This window comes from Bufo bufo, chromosome 8 (genome assembly GCF_905171765.1).
Source record: "Bufo bufo chromosome 8, aBufBuf1.1, whole genome shotgun sequence".
Lineage (NCBI taxonomy): Eukaryota > Metazoa > Chordata > Amphibia > Anura > Bufonidae > Bufo > Bufo bufo.
The window spans coordinates 95,272,715-95,294,100 of NC_053396.1; the positions used below are offsets into that span (position 1 = coordinate 95,272,715).

Here is a 21,386-nt window from a genome sequence, read left to right on the forward strand (position 1 = left end):
TGCAATAAAAATTGATCTTTAAATGAGTTTTCCCTAGATGTGGTCCCATTTTATGTACGGTAGCCTTTTAAGAGCATGTTGCATAATAAAAGAAATCACACTTACCCACTCCTGGCTGCGCTGGTCCAGCAGCCAGTTTTCAGGAAGGAAGCGCTCCTTACCGACAGTCAGCTGCTTGTTCAGTGAAGGAGACTGCTGCATTTACACAGTGATCTTCACAGTATGAGGGTCAGGGATTGCTATAGCCATTTAGACAGCAGGATCTGCTGCCCAAAAACGATAACTGATGTGCCTGCACGAACAGGATCACCCGACAAGCGTTTCGCTCATTCATCGGGTGACTGGCGGCACATTTACAGGGGCAGATTGTTGGGATGGAGCGTTCATTTCTGATAATCTGCCTGACAATGGAGCCATGTAAATCCACCTTAAAGAGGACCACACCTATATTGAGAACGGAGCCCTGCAAGTGAAGGAGGGCGCAGCCGTCCTCCATTCGTTTTCTACGGGGCCGGCGAAAATAGCGGAGCCAGCTTTTTCAGTCGGCCCCAGACAAGTGAATGGGGGCGGGGGCCACGCTCCCATTCACTTCTATGGGGAGCCGGCTTGGTGGTGGCCGGACCGGAGTCCTCCAGCCCCTATCTTGTGGGGGCTCTGTTCTCTATATAGGTGCGGGTCCCAGCGGTGGGACCCGCACCTATAAGACCAGGGGGCATATCCTAGCCATATGCCCCCATTGTCCATGATGAGACAATCCCTTTAAGATTGTGCAGGTACCCCCCCCCCCCCCCCAACTTGTTACCTCTCCTCTGTACCCTTACTGAAGGCTAATAGCAATAAATTCATAACTTCTAGTAGAAATAATAAAGAAATGGCACAACAGAGTTATAAGAATAGATGCTCCAGAATTGTTACTACATGGGGAACGCATGAAGCTATTAAAACCGAAATGTGAGGAGCAGTGAAATGTCCTTTAAAAAAAAAAGTGAAAGGTCCTCCTTTTAAAGTTTCATTAAATACCTTTCCTTACAGCGTACTGATGCCACCACCCTGCCCGTTTTTTTTTTTTTTTAAATATCACTTCTACACCATGCTGTACTCCCTGTAGTTTTCCCGCTCCGTATGTTAATCCTGGGCATGGGGACAGGGAGGAGGAGACGCCAGGATTTCTCCTTCTCCCTGGCTGTAGCGCGATCCAATCACATCAGAGAGCATCACAGCTTTTTTTTTATAACTTATTTAAAAAGATTGTGGCTGACCACCATAATACTTCATTCAGGCCATGTGTGGGAGGGTGGCTGAATGTCTACTGTATTTGATTATATATGACCCAGCCTCCTATCACATATTAATATTTGTTATCCAATATGGAAATACAAGTCATCATTAATATATTATTTCATTAAAGGGGTAGTCCGGGTTCAGAGCTGAACCTGGACATGCCTCCATTTTCACCCAGGCAGCCCCCCCAACTTGAGCATCGGAGCAGTTCATGCTCTGATGCTCTCCTTTGCCCTGCACTAAATCGCGCAGGGCAAAGGCATTTTAAGGAGTTCTGGTGATGAACCGGGCTCTCTATGGGCCTGCCAGAAGCCCGGTGATGTCACCAGTACTGATGGGCGGGCTTTGGCGTTTCCCTAGCCAGTAAAATGGCTAAGGCAGTCCTAAAGCCCGCCCATCAGAGCCAGTGACGTCACCGAACACACTGAAGTTTCCGCCCGGCAGTGTGTTATGATAAACAAAAGAACCGGTGCTCTGCAGGATCTAGTGCAGAGCAAGGGATGCTCCAATGCTAGCCTCAGGGATACTGCCGGGGTGAAAATAAGGGTATGTCCGGGTTCAGCTCTGAACCCGGACAACCCCTTTAAATACTGTGTATCCCCACATACTATGTCTCTCTCCATTTAATACACAGGTAACACAAAACGTAGGTTTCCCTTGGATGTTTCATTCAATGGTGTGTTTTTTTTATTTTTATGATTGTTACAACCACCAGCACCTCGAACCATAAAACCCAAGGTCCCCCTAAGTAAACACTCTTATTCACTTGCACATAAACCCTTATACATATGCTCAATGCGTTTCTATGCCCCCTATATTAGCATGTCATCAGGAGCAGAAAGCAACTTCCAGGGTATAGCAAGCACTGCATGCCCATATACTTGGCGTTTGGCAACGCTAAAGTTACAAAAAGAAAAAATGCTGCCCGCCTCTGATAGTGGGCATGCAGCAATGATCATATGCAAGCCTCCAGCACTATGCTCGCCATGGCTGCAAATAGCTGCTGTTTAAATAGATGGGGCCACGCCTACCTCTAACCATAAAACCCCAGGTCCCTCCAAGTAAACACTCTTAAACACCATGCACATGTTACGCCAAAGGGGCATAATTTCCTACATATTGTTTTTGACACACATAGCCACATATGTAGGAAAGAAAGCATTCAGGAGACATAGGGGAACACTTACTAAACATCAATAAACAGGATGATGCCCCTTTGGCGCAACATGTGTTGGAAATCCATCCTGGAATGAAGGATTGCATCAGGTTCCAAGGCATGGAGCATGTGCGGTTCACCGAGAGGAGGAGATATTGATAATTTACTGCTGCGTAAAGAAGCACAATGGACGTCAACACTGCAGACAGTAAAACCATTTGGGCTCAATGACTTTATATCGTACATGCGTTTTATTTAGTGGATACTAGGGGTGGGCGATATGCAATATAAATTTGTGCCACGATATGGATTTTGTGCATATCGCCGGACCGCGATATGATCGCGCTCTCGGCGGGCACCATGGTCTCCCGAGCCGGCACAGTGGAGAAGGAGGGAGTCCCTCCCTCCCCACTGTGCGCGGCTGCCGCTGACCACCAATGAGAACAGAGTAGGAGGAGAAGGTGAAGGGGAGGGGGGGGGGGGACGGACTGTGGCCACTGCACCACCAATGAATGTGCCGGCCACTATGACTGCACGCTGCGATCCGCCGCAATTAACCCTTCACTTGAGGGGTTAATCGCGCGGATCACAGCGTCCTGTCAGAGGTCGGGTGCCGGGAATGTTCTTCAGTCTCTGCATTGGTGGCAGTGGGCAGTTCCAATCGGAGTCCCAGCAGTGTAATGCTGGGGCTCCGATCGGTTACCATGGCAGCCAGGAGTCACGCTACTGAAGTCCTGGCTGCCATGGTATGTTAGTGAGCAGCATTATACTCACGTGCGCCGTGGCCACCAGTCGCTCCTTCTGTCTGTGCGGCGCATTGCTAATGCTTATAGCATTAGCAATGCGCCGCACAGACCTATGAGAAGGAGCGTCCGGTGGCCACGGCGCACGTGAGTATAATGCTGCTCACTAACATACCATGGCAGCCAGGACTTCAGTAGCGCGACTCCTGGCTGCCATGGTAACCGATCGGAGCCCCAGCATTACACTGCTGGGACTCCGATCGGAACTGCCCACTGCCACCAATTATGGGGGAGGGGGGGGGGGGGGGGGGGGGAGGAACCCTGTGGCCACTGTGACCAATGATTAATACTGGGGAGGGAGGGGTGGGTTTGAGTTACCAGAGGGGGCTGATAAGAGGGAGAGGCTGGCTGTCATGGTCAGCTCCCTGCTGTTGCGTGCACAAAGCACAGGGCAGCAGGGAGAGTGTAAAGTCCTATTCACCCTAATAGAGCTCTATTAGGGTGAATATGACAAGGGTTCTAGCCCTTAAAGGGACACTGACAGGCCCAAAAAGCATATTTAGATAGATATATATTCTATTATCTATCTCTATATCTATGACAGTACAGGTCTTATAAAAGTATTAGAATCATCTAAGTATCCCCCCTGTCCACCTTATAAATACAGTAAAATGAAGTTTTATAACCTGCTTGAACAGTGTTCAATGTGCCCAAGGGGCGGTGTTTCATCTCAACTTGCGCCCAGCCAGCCTTGCCCCAACTGCCGTTTGAAGCGCCGCCCAGCTCATCAATATTCACTTCGCTGGGCGGCTACTCTGAAGCGCTGCTCTGAACTGTGCCCGGTGCATGCGCCTAAAGCAGAGGCTGCATCGGCCTCTGAGAATCAGACTGTGCGCAGGCACGATGCTCCTGCACGATGCTTCGATCCCGGCCAGTGAGGGTGCCGGGCGCATGTGCTGAAGATGGCCGGGGACACTAGTAGCCGCCCAGCGAAGTGAATATTAATGAGCTGGGCGGCGCTTCAAACGGCAGTTGGGGCAAGGCTGGCTGGGCGCAAGTTGAGATGAAACACTTTACTGTATTTATAAGGTGGACAGGGGGGATACTTAGATGATTCTAATACTTTTATAAGACCTGTACTGTCATAGATATAGAGATAGATAATAGAATATATATCTATCTAAATATGCTTTTTGGGCCTGTCAGTGTCCCTTTAAGGAGGCTAATGGTTAATAAATAAAAAAAAATAAAAAAAATAAAAAGTTTAAACACCTCCCCTCCCCAAGTATAGAAAACAATACATCGCAATATATATCGCACATGCTTAAAATTATATCACAATATAGATTTTAGGCCATATCGCCACTCCTAGTCTGATCCCTGTTTCAATGCAGCACGATACATCTGTATTGTGCATTGTTAGTGTCTTACACTGTAAGACGCTAACAGTTGCCTGGGGGCTTGGCCTCCTAGGCCTCCGTACATGCCAGGCCCCAAGCCTTGGAACGGCCTGGGGCTGCCATGGCAACCATCAAGTCCCCGCTACAGCAGCACGGGGACCTGATGTATGAGGTGAGGGAGCGCAAACCTCCCATATGCCGCGGTCAGCGCTGACTGTGGCATATGAGGGGTTAATCCACCGCCATCGCCGATGCAGCAGGGATCCGGCTGTCAGTAACCGCCAGATCTCTGCTGCTGATCTGTCTACGCCTGCTTTTACTCATCCTACTAGAAGATCACTTAGTCTAAATCAGACGTTATATGGTCTTCCAACCCTTTGGAGGTACTATAGTCTTTTCATGTTTATGAGGGACTATAGTCCCCTCAAGTTCTTCCTTGGAACAGTTGCCAGGCCTTGACGCCTGTATGGTTGTTGACCCCCCTCTCTTCCTTATGATTGTTGCTGCTTCCTATGCAGTAGACTGGTTCTACGCATTCAACCACCCGTGGCAGCCGGCCTCCACTTCAGTCTCAGAACCTAATTGATCATCAACATTCTACTGTATTATTCTCCCTCTTGGCATCCTGCCTGTTTCGGGACCCCTCTTTGGACAATTCTAGAAGGGCTATCTTGACCAACACTCCTTAAACAGATTTTTTTTCTATATTTGCATACACATTAGCGGCATGTCAGCAGAGCCCCTGCCCGTTACTGCAGGAGCTGCCAACCACCTAATGTTTATGGGGTTATGCTGACTGTTGCACCACATATACCCCAAAAAGGGGAAAAGAGGGAGATAAAACTTAACTTACTGATATTAATAGAAAAAGATTGCCAACAGGTGTTTGACAGCCCGTACCCACTTTTTCTCCTTTGACTTCAGGTCCACTGACCAAAGGGGAGGCCCCTCCATTTACCTATACATATATACTTTTTATATTTTTTAACTGGGTCATTGCCAGACAGGCCTGACTTGGGATTATATATTCTATATACCCTGCATTTGAATTTTGGAGAACTATTTTTTAATGTTTCCCCTGACGAGTTATCAGAAGAAATGTGGCACGTCGGGATATGGTTAAGAGGTTTATTAGGGATACCGCCCGGGTTTAGGGTCAGATATCCAAACGGGGTCACCCCTTTCGGGGCGAGTGCTCTCTATAGATAGGCAGGGTATTCCTAGCCCTTTTCCCTCATCTAGGACTTAGAGTCAGTGGTTCCCGTTGCCCCTCATACAGAAGTTCACTAGCCACCTGAATACGCAGTGGAACCGCGTTTTTCCTTGAGACACTTAAAGATTGGTAAGAACTTTCCAATTTTTACATTGCAACGTGATTTGTGCCCCAATATTGATCACCCACTGGTTCACTGGGCTTGCTACACCGTATTCCAGGGGGCTTGTATGGTATTGTATCCTGGTCTTGTTTGTGTTTATTTACTATCTGGTGCAGGTTGTCAATTTTATTAAAGGGGTATTCCCATCTCAGACAATAGGGGCATATCGCTAGGATATGCCCCAATTGTCTGATTGTGTGCGGGACCCGCACCTTACGAGAACGAAGCAGGGAGCGCTGTGGCTGGAGAACCCTGGATTTCCTGGGGTCCATCCACCAAGCGCTGCTCCCATTGAAGTGAATGGTAGTGCACCACGCACGTGCAGTCCATGCTCCCATTCATTTCTATGGGGCAGACGGAAATAGAGCCATTTTTGGCGGCCTCATAGAAGTGAATGGAGGACAGCTGCGCATGCGCAGTGTCCCCTCAGTTCATTTCCCCGCTCCGTTCTCATTGTATCAGTCAATGGGGGCATATCCTAGTGATATGCCCCCATTGTCTGAGATGGGAAAACCCCTTTAATAATATCAAAAAAAGTTTAAGTTTTATCTCCCTCTTTTCCCCTTTGGGGTATATGTGGTGAAATTATTCTTTATTGGGAGTCCCATTTGAGAATTTATACATTCCTTATTAGTGTATATATATGTTATGCTAACTGTTCCCCAAAGGCAGATGTAGGGGAGGGTTAGGGTAAGGCATGTTCGAATTCAACATACCTGATCTTTTCTTTTCAAGGGAGATAAACTTCTGCCAGAGAAGTCTGGAGGGGACAGACATATCTAGAAGGAGCTTCATCCCCAAGCCGCGCATGCACGTATATTTGGGAGTTGGAAGAAATGGCTGTTGACCCAACATGCAGGTGTCCGATGTCTACTGAAATATCAGCTACACCTGACCTCAGTAATATAGTACAAGGTCTTAGGTCTTACCTTGAGAAGGCTTTAAAGGGGTTGTCTCACTTCAGCAAGTCACATTTAACATTTAGAGAAAGTTGATACAAGGCACATACTAATATATTGCGTTTGTCTATATTGCTTCCATTCATGGTTTGATTCATTTTTCCACGGTTACGACCACCCTGTAATCCATAAAAAAAAAACCTCACTATATCTATCCATCTATCAAGGGGGGGGGGGGCCTGAAGGACTCTGTCCAAAAGTCTATAGTGTTTTACAAATGTATGAACACTTGACCATGTAGCTGCTCTGCAGATGTCTTCAAGGGAAGCACCTGCCCTCAGCTTCAGAGGACATCATGGACCTGGCTGAATGGTCCTTCAGGTTGTCAGGACAAGGATGGTTCTAAATCTCATAGCAAAGAGATAGTATTCTTGATTAATCTGGCTAAAGATTTGGATATTTTCTGGGCCTTGTTTTTCCCTGCAAATTGAATTAGACTGATTGATTTCCTGAAATCCTTTGTAGATTCAATGTAATTCAGGACAGAACATCTGACATCCAGGAAATGAAAAACCTAATTTTTTAGAGGGATTTTCACAAAAGGAAGGCAGGATGATTTCTTGACTACGATGAAAAATCGGATGCTACCTTTGGAAGGAAACCAGGATCTAACTTGATTATTCTATCGTCCATAACACGTAGGTACGGTTCTCTGATGGAAATTGCCTGCATCTCACCTAATTATCGGCAGATGTGATTGCTATTAGAAAAGCTGTTTTTAGTGATAACTTTATAGGACAGTTCATAGGCTCAAAAAGACATAGCATTTAGATCCCGGGGGATGACTTGTGATTTTACAGTCGGCCGAAGTCTGGATGCTGCCCTCATGAACCTCCTAATCCAACGATGGTTTGCGATATCCTGATCAAAGAAACAGCCAAGTGCCAACACCTGGACCTTAAGAGTCAATGGTCTTAGTCCCAGATCAAGCCCTTGTTGTAAAAAAAAAAAAATTTATGCCAAAATAAATTCAGAATGTTTGGTTTCTTTAAATTTGGGGATGTGAAACCTGACCAGAAACAGAATTTTTTCCCTATTTTCAGGTAGATTGCCAAGGTTACTTTTTTCCTGGAGGCTCCAAGTGTATCAATTTGTCCGAAAAACCCTGGAACTTTAGAATTTGGATCTCAGGCCATTAGTTTCAGGAACTTAGAATTGGGATACAGAGCTGAGTCCCTGATGCAGAAGATCCCTCCTGAGAGGGAGAGGCCAAGATGAAGAGCTTTCTGACAGAGGAAAACCAGCTTCTTTTTGGCCAAAAAGGAGTTATCAGAATTAGGGATCGACCGATTATCGGTTTGGCCGATATTGAGGATTTTGAACGTTATCGGCATCTATTTTGCCGATATACCGATAACATATTGGGAACACAACGCGCTGCTCTCAGCGCTCTGTGTTCCCTCCGCAGCACAGGGGAGAAGGAAGCAGTGTCTCCCTCCCCCTGTGCCGCTGCTGCCAATGAGGGGAGAGAACATAAGAGGAGGGGAGGGGCTGTGGCCGCTGCGCCACCAATGAAGATAAGCCTTTCATTCATTCATATACAGGAGGCGGGAGCTGGCTGCAGAATCACATAGCCGGCTCCCGACCTCTATGAGCGATAGCTGCGATCCGCGGTAGTTAACTCCTCAGGTGCCGCGGATCGCAGCTACCGCTCATAGAGGTCGGGAGCCGGCTATGTGATTCTGCAGCCAGCTCCCGCCTCCTGTATATGAATGATTGAGAGACTTATCTTCATTGGTGGCGCAGTGCGCCCCCCCCCACCAATATTAATCATTGGTGGTGCAGTGCGCCCCACCCACCCAGTATTACTCATTAGTGGCAGTGGCCACAGGATCCCCTCTCCCCTGCTCCTCCGATCGGAGCCCCAGCTGTGTAAGCCTGGGGCTCCGATCGGTTACCATGGCAGCCAGGACGCTATTGAAGCCCTGGCTGCCATGGTAAGCTCCATGCTGCTGTGCGCACAAAGCACAGAGCAGCAGGGACAGTGTGAGATCCTATTCACCCTGATAGAGATCTATCAGGGGGAATAGGACAAGGGTTCTAGTCCCTAAGGGGGCTAAAAGTTAGTTAAAAAAAAAAAAAAAAAATATTAAGTATAAATGAAAAAGATTTATAAATAAAAAAAAAATAAAAAAAAAAACACACACATTAACAATAAACATTAATTTTCAGCAGATTTGTGTAGGAATATTTTTTTTCTCAAAAATGAAAATTCCCAGAATATCGGTATAAATTATCGGCTATCGGCCTGAAAGTACAAATTATCGGTATCGGCCCTAAAAAAAAAACAATATCGGTCGATCCCTAATCAGAATTAATGTTGTTCTGTCTAGACACATTTTTTGAATCACTCTTGGGATTAATGGGAGAGGGGGAAAGGCTGTAATGAAACCATCTTGTCCTGGGGAAGATATGTGGATTGAACGTGGGAGTCTACGATTATCCCCAGAAACAGTGTTCTTGTGGAAGGTTTGAAGTTGGATTTGTTTATATTTACTATCCACACCAATCTGCTCAGAACAGATAGTAAGGTTCTTAAGTCATTTTCGGTTTGTTGCCGTTCAGGAGAAAATCGTCCAAGTAGGGGGGACTATCGTCAACCCCTCCTTCCTCAAAAATGCCACCATTTCCACTATCAACTTGGTGAAAATCCTTGGAGCGGAGGCAATTCCAAATGGAAGGGCTGTGAACGGATAATGATGAACCAGACCTCTGTTGTCTTTGATGGCAAATTGCAGGAATTTGTGATCCGACATGAATTTAAAACCTCGGACCACTGTAGGGGTAGGAACAATCTCCTTGTATGCCATTGTGGCGATACTATGGAAACAAGTAGTGTATAATGCGATGAGAAAATGAATCCAGCCTGCAAAGGAAGCAATATGGATAAATCACAATACATTAGTAAGTGCCTTGTATTAGAGTTGTTGCGATACCATAAAAAGAGAATTGCGATACCACGCAGAACAAAAAAAACATACATTTAAAAAAAAAAAAAAAAAAAAGCGACTCGCAGTTTCATTTATTTTTTTCTGTTCCGGCGTTTACCGCATAGGTTTTTTTTCTATAGTTTAATAGTTTGGACTTTGTCGTGGCGATATGTTTATTTATTGTTTATATGTGAAATTGGGAAAGGGGTGATTTATAATTTTTTTTACACACACTTTTTATTTACCTCCTTAAGGCCTTATTTCACCTTAAGGACCAGGCCATTTTTTGCAAATCTGACCAGTGTCACTTTAAGTGGTGATAACTTAAAAACGCTTTGACTTATACAAGCCATTCTGAGATTGTTTTTTCGTCACATATTGTACTTCATGACACTGGTAAAATGGAGTAAAAAAAAAAATGTATTTATAAAAAAAAAAAAAAAAATAATAATACATACACAAATTTGCAAAAAAATTTCTCTACTTCTATAATACATAGTAATACCTACAAAAAGCATTACTACTTTACATTCCCCATATGTCTACTTCATGTTAGGATCATTTTGGTAATTATTTTATTTTTGGGGGACGTTACAAGGCTTAGAAAGTAAATCTTGAAATTTCTCTGAAATTTTCAAAAAACAACTTTAAGGACCAGTTCAGGTCTGAAGTCACTTTGCGAGGCTTACATAATAGAAACCACCCAAAAATGACCCCATTCTAGAAACTACACCCCTCAAGGTATTCAAAACTGATTTTACAAACGTTGTTAACCCCTTTAGGTGTTCCACAAGAATTAATGGAAAATAGAGATACAATTTCAAAATTTCACTTTGGCAGATTTTCCATTTTAATATTTTTTTCCAGTCACAAAACAAGGGTTAACAGCCAAACAAAACTCAATATTTATGGCCCCGAGCCTGTAGTTATAAGGATATGGTGGCTCACTCTGTCGATAGCTGTGGATTGGGTGCTGCTAAGCCTAATGACTCACCCAGTCAAAAAAAAAAAAAAAACACACAAATAGCTATAAAGGCTGAGCACTCACCACCTGGACCACACAGAGAAACACACAAATCTGGGCAGTGATAACACTTGAATGATTTATTACAAAAAATGCAGATATGAAGACCTAAAAATATATAATCATTAAAAGACAACAGTAATTAGGATATAACCAATATGTTACAATAACTACAATACATTAAATCTAAAATCGTAGTAGATTGGTAGTAATAATGTAGACGTCATAGATAAAATCACCATTCAAATACATAACATTATAGATCTTCTTAATAGAATGTATCATGATGAGAATGATGATCTTATCTTCTATGGCATGTAATGTTACCAATTCGATTTTTTTTATAAAATTGATATGCTGGTAATGAACAATTCGATAAAACTTTCGCCGATTAAAATTCCCAGTGAATATTCGAAATGACTATCGTAACTAAAGTCACATGTATTAATCTCAGTTCGATTGTATGTATATTATGGAAAGTTCAGCATACATTCGCTGTCTGAGATGCTGTGATTGTGCTGTTCTTTCAAATTTAATTCCTGCACTGTATTATCTCTTCTTACTATGATGTTTCATCTATTGTTCTCTGCTGCCATCTGCTGGCCGGAATTCGTATGCTGCACGCCTTGCTCTTGTTAAATAAAGTTTTTTCTCTGGGCGTGGTTTTAGCAGCCTTGGTCCTTGTCACTTCCTGTAGCCATTTTCAGTGCTGCATTCCTTTGTGACTGGAGACACACACACCTCGGCTTGAGAAGGCATCAGTTTTGGACCAGCAGTTAGCCTCAGGAAAGACTGGATCCATCTAACCTGAGCATCTGCCGGTCCGGTCTGCTCCACTGCTTGGATACGAAGGTAGGACAGTCACAAAGTCATTATCAGTTATATCTTCATTCGCCTTCATGTGGGGACAGAACAGTCAAAAACTGCCTTAAAGGGTTTCTATCACTTCGTATGACATAATTAGCTGTCAGACACTAGCGATCTGCTAGTGTCTGCTCTGGCAAACCATCCTACTATAATCACTTGTGGGGCAGCGGTTTTGCTAAAAAAACTAACTTTTATAAATATGCTAATGAGCCTCTAGGTGCTATGTGGGAGTCATTAGCACCTAGAGGCTCAGTCTACCTTCATACACAGCCGCCGCCCAGCGCATCCCTCCAGCGCGCCCATGTCCTCCTCAGTGTGACGCAGCGGACGAGTTCTCGCGCATGCGCCGTGCGCGGCTGTATTCGGCGCATTTGAGATCTCAGCTCGGAGCGGACAGACATTCAATGCGCATGCGCCGAATACAGCTGCGCATGCGCATTGAATGTCTGACTGCTCCGAGCTGAGATCTCAAATGCGCCGAATACAGCCGCGCACGGCGCATGCGCGAGAACTCGTATGCTGCGTCACACGGAGGAGGACATGGGCAGGCTGGAGGGACGCGCTGGGCGGCGGCTGTGTATGAAGGTAGACGGAGCCTCTAGGTGCTAATGACTCCCACATAGCACCTAGAGGCTCATTAGCATATTTATAAAAGTTAGTTTTTTTAGCAAAACCGCTGCCCCACAAGTGATTATAGTAGGATGGTTGGCCAGAGCAGACACTAGCAGATCGCTAGTGTCTGACAGCTAATTATGTCATACGAAGTGATAGAAACCCTTTAAAGCCTTATACCCCAGTCAATATCTGTCTGAATGTCCAATGCCTGGCTGCAGGTTCCCTCAGAGCCCAGTGCCACACTCAGGAACCTCCCCTGCAACAGGCCCACTCCCAGCAAATCTGCCCAGCAACAGTGCACGTCCCATAAGCCCAAGGGGAAGCACATCGTGTCCGCAGTGGATATACTCTCGCCTGGAAGTCCTCCACTACTCGCCAAGCCATTTTCTACATCCTATATTAACCCTTGCCCGCATGATATAAGAACTGTTCACGCATGCGGGGCCTCCCTCAAACCAAAACCCTGCAATTCACTAAAAGACTTTAGGAACCTCATCTGAGTCGCACAGCAATTTTCAGCCCCCAATTCAAAAGTTCATTTTCTTAGAGACAGCGCACCTTAAATCAAAATGGCCGAAAAGGACCTCGTACAGTTCCCTAGTGATGAAACAAAGCAAATGCAACCTGATACTGATCATTACGAAGAGCAGGAGGTAGAACCCACACTTCCAGCGGACCAATGCGCTCTCTCAAACCAACTATAAAGGTCACGGAAAACTATCACACCAGGAAAGATGAGCTATGTGACAACCTGGAAGAGCTATGGGAACGAGTTTCCTCCCTCATATCAGGATTTAAGTCCTCCTCAGGCGATGCCACCAGTTTACAAGTTGCCGTCAGGCGGCTGAACGCAGCTCATGAAAGATACAAGAGACTGTCCACAAGGTATATAACCTTTCTAAAAGACTAATATTGAAGAAGCCCCGTCAGAATTGTGCAAGGCAGAATCAAAAGAGACAGACAGACGCCATGGTGCTGGACGCTAAAGATAAAGTGGAACTCCGCATCTCTCATTTGCAAGAAACTAGATCACACAGATCGCATTCATCCAAACATTCCTCACGGTCCTACAGATCATCATGCTCTAGAAGCTCCGCCCTGAGCGACAGATTACTAGAGGCCCGCATAAATGCAGAGCAATCCAAAGTGAGGCGTTCCTTAGTCGAAAAATAAGTCCTTGCGAGGGCAGAAGCACAGACGGCGGTGGCCAAGAGGGCAGAAGCGAAGGCTCGAATAAAGATCCTTGAATCACAGAGGGAAGAGGAAATCGCATTAGCAAAAGTAAGACTACTTGAGCAAGCATTGAGCCAAGGCTTTGATTCAGTCTGCTTACCACCAGAGGAGATAGACGATCCAGTTGATCGCACCAGCGACTACGTTCTGAAACATTTATCTGCACCACCCCCAGTTTGCAGTACTGTCCAAGCCAACAACTCTGAAACCTCCAAGTCAGCTCTACCTGCAGTGCCAGCGATACCCACAGCACCCGAGCAATCCAATAACAGTCGCCCAGACGCGCCCTCTCAAGGACAGTTATTACAGCAAGATGGCTACCAGGTTTCCCGGCCTACCTCCACAGCTCAAGCAGCAGTTATCAGAATCTACAGAGGCTAAACCACAGCTCAACCCTGCAGCAACATCATTCTACCCGGAAGCATCTCACCCTTTCACGCCATGCAGCCTATACAACACAGGGGCATCACAAGTTGTCATGGCAACAAGCAGTGAGAAATCAGATATGTCTGAGTTTGCCTGGTTTATGGTGAGCAGAGAGCTAATTAACACCAGTCTCTCAAAATTTGATGACCGTGCGGAGAGCTACAGAGCCTGGAAGGCAACCTTCAAAGCTGCCATTGCCAACCTCAACCTAACCGCAGAGCAGGAGCTCGACCTCTTGATCAACTGGCTGGGCCCAGGCTCCACAAATCGCATCAAGAGCCTTAGAACTGTATGTGGGACAAGCAGAAGCAGGTCTCGCTGCAGCCTGGCAGAGACTCGAACGCACCTTTGGCAGTGCAGAAGCAATAGAGAAGGCACTATTCAGGAGACTGCAGAACGTCCCCAAGATCAGTCTCAAGCATGTCTATAAGCTTCAGGATTTAAGTGATTTGCTCATGGAGCTGGAGCTCGCCAAAAGAGACCCTCGTCTGTCCGGGCTGTGCTACCTGGATACGGCCCATGGGGTGAACCCAATTGTCGTGAAGTTACCATACAGCCTGCAAGAGAAATGAGCGGCATCAGTCTCAAGGTACAAAAGAGTGCATGACGTCACTTCCCCCCCCCCCCCCAATTTATTCATTTCTGTAAATTCAACGATGAACAGTCCCAGATGAGGAATGACCCCAGCCTCGACTTCCTGGAGTTCAATACTACAGCTTCAGCGACACCATCAAGGTATGAAAGTATTGTGCATAAACAGACTTTAAGAGCAGCGTGAATGTTAGAAAGACTAACCTACCATCATCTGCAGTACCCACTGGTAAACAGTACACTACCTCATCAGGAGACAAGGCCTTCAATTGTGAATGTCGCATTCATAAAAAAACCAACCACTCACTGAACAAATGCAGAGGATTTAGATCCAAAACCACAGGAGAGCAAGAAAGTCCTCACAGAGCTTGGGGTATGCTTCAGGTGCTGCGCTTCATTGGAGCACATGGCTAAGGACTGTAAATCCATTATCAAGTGTGAGGAGTGTCATAGTGAAAGACATGCCTCAGCTATGCACCCAACTCCACTCACAAGGGATTTACCTGCTGCTGTCACCACCAGTCCTGCTCAAAGTCATGGCGTGGAGCCCCAGAACCACGCTAACACAGCCACTGCTGTTTCCTGCTCATGTTTGGATGTATGTGGGGAGGGCCAGAGTGAGAAATGTTGTGCCCGCATATGCCTAATGAAGGTCTACCCGGAGGGGCTACCAGAAAAGGCAGTAAAAATGTATGCCATCATTGACGACCAAAGCAACTGCTCCCTAGCAGGATCTAAATTCTTTGAAGCCTTTGGTATAAAGGGACCGTCAGAACCCTACATCTTAAACACCTGCTCGGGTCGCATAGAGACTAGCGGCAGGAGGGCACAAGGATTCATCGCTTGTTCCGTCAGTGGAAATACCTCTACCGACGCTGATCGAATGCGATCAAATACCCAACCATAGGGATGAAATTCCTACCCCGAAAGCTGCATTTCACCATCCACACCTAGCCAATGTTATCCCACCTATGGACAACAACGCCGAGATTCTACTCCTGCTTGGCAGAGACAATCTAAGGGTACACAAGGTGCGTCAGTGTAATGGTCCCGACTATGCACCATACGCCCAGAGACTGGACTTGGGATGGGTGGTCATAGGAAATGTATGCTTGGATCAACCAAGAATCCGCTCTTTAAAAACATACGTGCGTGGAGATGGACGCACAACTTGCATTAAGCCTTGCCCTCATCACTATGAGGTGAAAGAAGCCTCCAGACCTCATACAACTACCTGACGACATTCCTCCCTTCTTTGCTGACAACTTGGGAAGATTAGTCTTTCACACAAGCAAGGACGATGATAAAGTAGCTTTGTCAGTAGAGGACAGAATTTATCAGGATAATGGACAATGAGTTCCTTAAAGACAAAACCAATCACTGGGTTTCTCCATTACCCTTCTGAGCTACCAGGGTGAGACTCCCGAACAATAGGGAACATGCTCTGTCTAGATTTAACTCTCTTCAGCGTACCATGAACAGTAAGCCTGAGATGAGAGAACACATCGTTGCCTTTATCGACAAAATATTCCGCAACAACCATGCAGAACCAGCTCCATCCTTAGGGAAGAGTGCTGGTACTTGCCTTCATTTGGAGTGTATCACCCACGGAAACCTAATCAAATTAGGGTTGTTTTCGACTCATGCGCCAAACATCGAGGTGTATCTCTTAATGATGTTCTCCTCACAGGTCCAAATCTGACGAATAACCTAGTTGGAGTGCTGATGAGGTTCAGAAAAGAGCTCGTTGCCATCACCGCCGACATTGAACAGATGTTCCACTGTTTCGTATTCAGAGAGGACCACCGGAATTTCCTCAGGTTTCTGTGGTACAAGAATAACGACACCAAACGCAGAGATAGCAGAATATCGAATGAGGGTACATGTATTTGGAAACAGCTCTTCACCTGCCGTGGCAACTTACGGCCTTCGGCGAACTGCATTAGAGGGAGAATCTGGTAAAGATGCCAGAGACTTTGTAGAAAAGGACTTCTACATAGACGATGGACTCAAAATCACTACCGACTGAAGAAGCGGCTATCGATCTGCTCAAAAGGACTTAAAAGTATGTTGTACCAAGCTAAAAACTTAGACTACACAAAATTGCTTCAAAACAGCCTGGCCGTTATGAGGGCCTTCGAATCAGGCGATCATGCACCAGGATTCAAGGACATTAACTTGGGACTGGACAGTCCACCTGTGCAGAGGAGCTTGGGCCTCAGATGGGATCTCTCGGCTGACTCCTTCGGCTTTCAGATAAGTTGTGCAGACAAGCTATTCACAAAACGAGGCGTCCTAAATCAGTGGTAAACAGCCTATTTGATCCGCTGGGATTTGTAGAGCCCATCTCCATACAAGGTAAATCTCTACTAGACAGTTTTCTGAAACAGTCAAGGATTGGGATACCCCACTTCCCTCCGAGAGAGCAAAAATGGGAAGCCTGGAAGCGATCCTTGTGTGCCTTGGATGAGATCCACATCCCAAGATGCTATATTAAAACCTCACTTTCCTCTAGCATAAAGAAAGAACTCCACGTGTTCTCGGACGCCTAAACGGAGGCCATCGCAGCGGTTGCCCCCAAGCCCGATCATACTATTCCCAGACTGGAACTTTGTGGGACTGTGTTGGCAGTGGAGATTGCGGATTTCATACAAGAACTAGGTGTCGACATAGCTGAAGTCTAGTATTACACCGACAGTAAGGTAGTTTTAGGTTACATCCACAATCGGACCAAGCGATTTTATGTGTACGTTAGTAACCGCATAGAGAGAATCAGGAGGTCCTCCAAACCTGAACAATGGCACTACGTACCATCCGAACTTAATCCAGCAGATCACGCCACTAGGCCTATGTCTATAGGTTCCTTTACTAACTCTACTTGGCTTACAGGTCCAGAGTTTCTGCTTGAAGAGGCGGACGAATGTGTACAGGAAGTTTTCAGCATCCAGGATCCGGAAAATGATCCAGAAATCCGTGCTGAAGTTAGTGCATTAGTCACTGGAACAAAGCAAACCGCCAGCTTCGGTTGTCAGCGCTTTGACCGTTTCTCCAGCTGGATGAGACTCGTTAGAACTATTGCAAGGTTAGTGCACATTGCAAGATGTTATCATAATACTCACCAAGATAAAGATTGTCATGGTTGGCATGCCCGTCATAAACCCTTCTCTGCTGAGAACATCTCTCATAGTGAGTACCTCATAATAAGTCACGTCCAGCAGGAAAATTTCAACATAGAATGGAAGTGCTTGTACAACAAACAGCAGATTCCTTTAAAAAGTCCTCTTGCCAACTTAAATCCAGTTATCAACAGTTTTGGCTTGCCGAGAGTTGGTGGTCGTTTGAATCATGCCCACCTGGGAATTGCAGAACAAAATCCTCTCATCATTCCCAGCAAACATTACCATCTTGCTAATCCGACACTACCACGAAAGGGCCGAACACCAAGGCAGGCAAATTACTGAGGGAAAATTACGGTCTGCAGGCCTTTGGATTATAGGTATGAAAAAACGTGTGGCCCAAGTACTGCATGAATGTGTGCACTGTCGTAAAGCAAGAGGAAAACTACACCAACAAATGGCCAACTTGCCTGCGGATAGACTATGTACAGAGCCGCCTTTCACCTATGTTGGCCTAGATGTCTTTGGGCCATGGATGGTGTCCGCACGCAGGACCCGTGGCGGTCACGCAAATAGTAAGCGTTGGGCTGTACTATTTACTTGCATGAGTGTGCGAGCAGTTCACATAGAGGTGATAGAATCTATGGACACATCCAGCCTTATCAATGCCTTAAGACGGTTCTTCGCAATCAGAGGACCAGTAAAACTATTGAGGTCTGACCAGGGAAGCAACTTCATCGGTGCCTGTAGAGAACTTAACATCGACACCAAGTCCATTCAAGATCAGTTGGCGGAAAAAGGTTGCACCTGGATTTTCAATCTTCCTCATAGTTCCCACATGGGGGGCTCCTGGGAGAGAATGATCGGCATCTCACGTAACATCTTAAATTCTATGTTGATGGATGTAAACTCGTCTAGACTCCCACATGAGACTCTAGTCACCCTTCTCGCTGAAGTTTCGGCCATTATCAACTCAAGACCCCTTGTGCCAGTGTCTATGGATCCTGAAACACCAGCCATACTGACTCCGGCTATTCTACTTACCCAAAAAACTGAGAATACGCTAATACCTAGTGGAGAATTTACTCATGCTAACATCTACCAAAAACACTGGAAACGTGTACAATACCTAGCAGATTACTTCTGGAACAGGTGGCGAAAGGAGTACCTCAGTATTCTACAAGGAAGAAGAAGAAAATGGCAACACAACAAACCAAACTTGAAGGAAGGAGACCTTTTATTGATGAAAGAGCAACAAACCGAAAGGATTGACTGGCCTATCGGACTAATTTCAAAGGTTTTCCCTAGCAAGGATGGCAAGGTCCGGAAGGTGGAGTTGAAGATCTTCAGGAAAGGAGAGCTTAAAAACGTTCAAGACCAATTAACAAACTCATTTTAATATTACCCATCGAGAACGTCCCTGCTGGGTGAACAGGACAGTATCTAGCTTCGCAGATCTTCTCCATTCCAAGTTGGAAAACAGGACTAATCTATGTTTTGCATTCTAACATGTTCTTTTTACAGGTTGTTTATATTTTATGGACATTAGTCATAGTGAAATCCCCAAAGTGAATTTCAGACGGGGAGTGTGCTGTTCTTTCAAATTTAATTCCTGCACTGTATTATTATCTCTTCTTACTATGTTGTTTCATCTATTGTTCTCTGCTGCCATCTGCTGGCCGGAATTCATATGCTGCACGCCTTGCTCTTGTTAAATAAAGTTTTTCTCTCTGGGCGTGGTTTTAGCAGCATTGGTCCTTGTCACTTCCTGTAGCCATTTTCAGTGCTGCATTCCTTTGTGACTGGAGACACACCTCGGCTTGTGAAGGCATCAGTTTTGGACCAGCAGTTAGCCTCAGGAAAGACATCCACATCACAGCATCTACTGCATTCCTGTATTGCATCACCGTATGTCACTGCTCTGGATCAAATAAACCCACGTTTGATTGCATCCTCATGTCTACGTCTGGATCCATCTAACCTGAGCATCTGCCGGTCCAGTCTGCTCCACTGCTTGGATACGAAGGTAGGACAGTCACAAAGTCATTATCAGTTACACCTTAATTTGCCTTCATGTGGGGACAGAACAGTGATTACACTTCCTAATGTAGAGTAGTTGAATTGCCGTACGACTTGCACACACAGTGGCGTCCCACGTGGCTAGCAATGTCGAATATAGCGGTACCTGGTTACAAATTGTCAGCTGGAACGGCTCGGGTGATTCTACGGTCACTGATATTCACAGTCTTCAGTTGCCTTCTGGACTGTCTCCAACCGTGGGGAGTATTCAGGTGGAATCTCACAATTAACAGGACAAATATTTAAAATCGGGACGTTCCTTATATGCCAGGTGTAGATCGAACTTCTATAGTCGAGGACTCTACATAAATGAGGGTCCAATTCCAGAGTAAATGGATAGTTATTTGTCCATCAGCTGATGTGCGGGTCTCAAAACAACCAGACGCGTTTCGGGGTCTTTTCCTGGCCCCTTCTTCAGTGGTGACCCGCAAAAGAAATCTATCCCTTTTTATACCCAGCGTTCATTGAAATTCAGTGGCACATAAATTACGGAGTGGAGTAAAAGGTAAAATCAGGCATGGAATATTCTAAATTTAGGACATGTAGAAGAAAACATTAAAAATATATATAATTGTATAGCAGTCTGCACCAGTATTATGATTATTTTCATTTCGACATATGCTGTTGAATTTTGTCATTAACCACTTCAGCCCCCTAGCTTAAACCCTCTTAATGACCAGACCACTTTTTACAATTCTGCACTACACTACTTTCACGGTTTATTGCTCGGTCATACAATTTACCACCCAAATGAATTTTAACCTCCTTTTCTTCTCACTTAGGCCTCATGCACACAACAGTATTTTTTCACAGTCTGCAAAACAGGGTTCCGTTGGTCCGTGACCGTTTTTTCATCCGTGGGTCTTCCTTGATTTTTGGAGGATCCACGGACATAAAAAAAAAAAGTAGTTTGTGTCCGCCTGGCCGTGCGGAGCCAAACGGATCCGTCCTGACTTACAATGCAAGTCAATGGGGACGGATCCGTTTGACGTTGACACAATATGGTGCAATTGCAAACGGATCAGTCCCCGATTGACTTTCAATGTAAAGTCAGGAGTTGATATACCATAGGATCTGAGTTTTCTCCAATCCGATGGTATATTTTAACTTGAAGCGTCCCCATCACCATGGGAACGCCTCTATGTTAGAATATACCATCGGATTTGAGTTAGATCGTGAAACTCATATCCGACAGTATATTCTAACACAGAGGCGTTCCCATAGTGATGGGGATGCTTCAAGTTAGAATATACTACGAACTGTGTACATGACTGCCCCCTCTTAGAGGGGGCTGTGATCAGCACAATTAACCCCTCAGGTGCCGCACCTGAAGGGGTTAATTGTGCGTATCATAGCCCCCTCTAAGAGATCAGGGGCTGCCCCCCTCCCTCCCCAGTTTGAATATCATTGGTGGCCAGTGTGCGGCCTCCCCCTCCCCCGATCATTTGTGGCAGCGGAGAGTTCCGATCGGAGTCTCAGTTTAATCGCTGGGGCTCCGATCGGTAACCATGGCAATCAGGACGCTACTGCAGTCCTGGTTGCCATGGTTACTTAGCAATATTAGAAGCATCATACTTACCCGCTGCGCTG

At 45.7% G+C, this 21,386-nt stretch overlaps 1 protein-coding gene across 1 annotated transcript in view; it reads right to left on the bottom strand.

Annotated features, from left to right (window-relative positions):
* LOC120978072 overlaps window positions 1-21,386 on the bottom strand; it is a 39,762-nt gene that overhangs the window by 2,400 nt on the left and 15,976 nt on the right. The window lies entirely within an intron of this gene.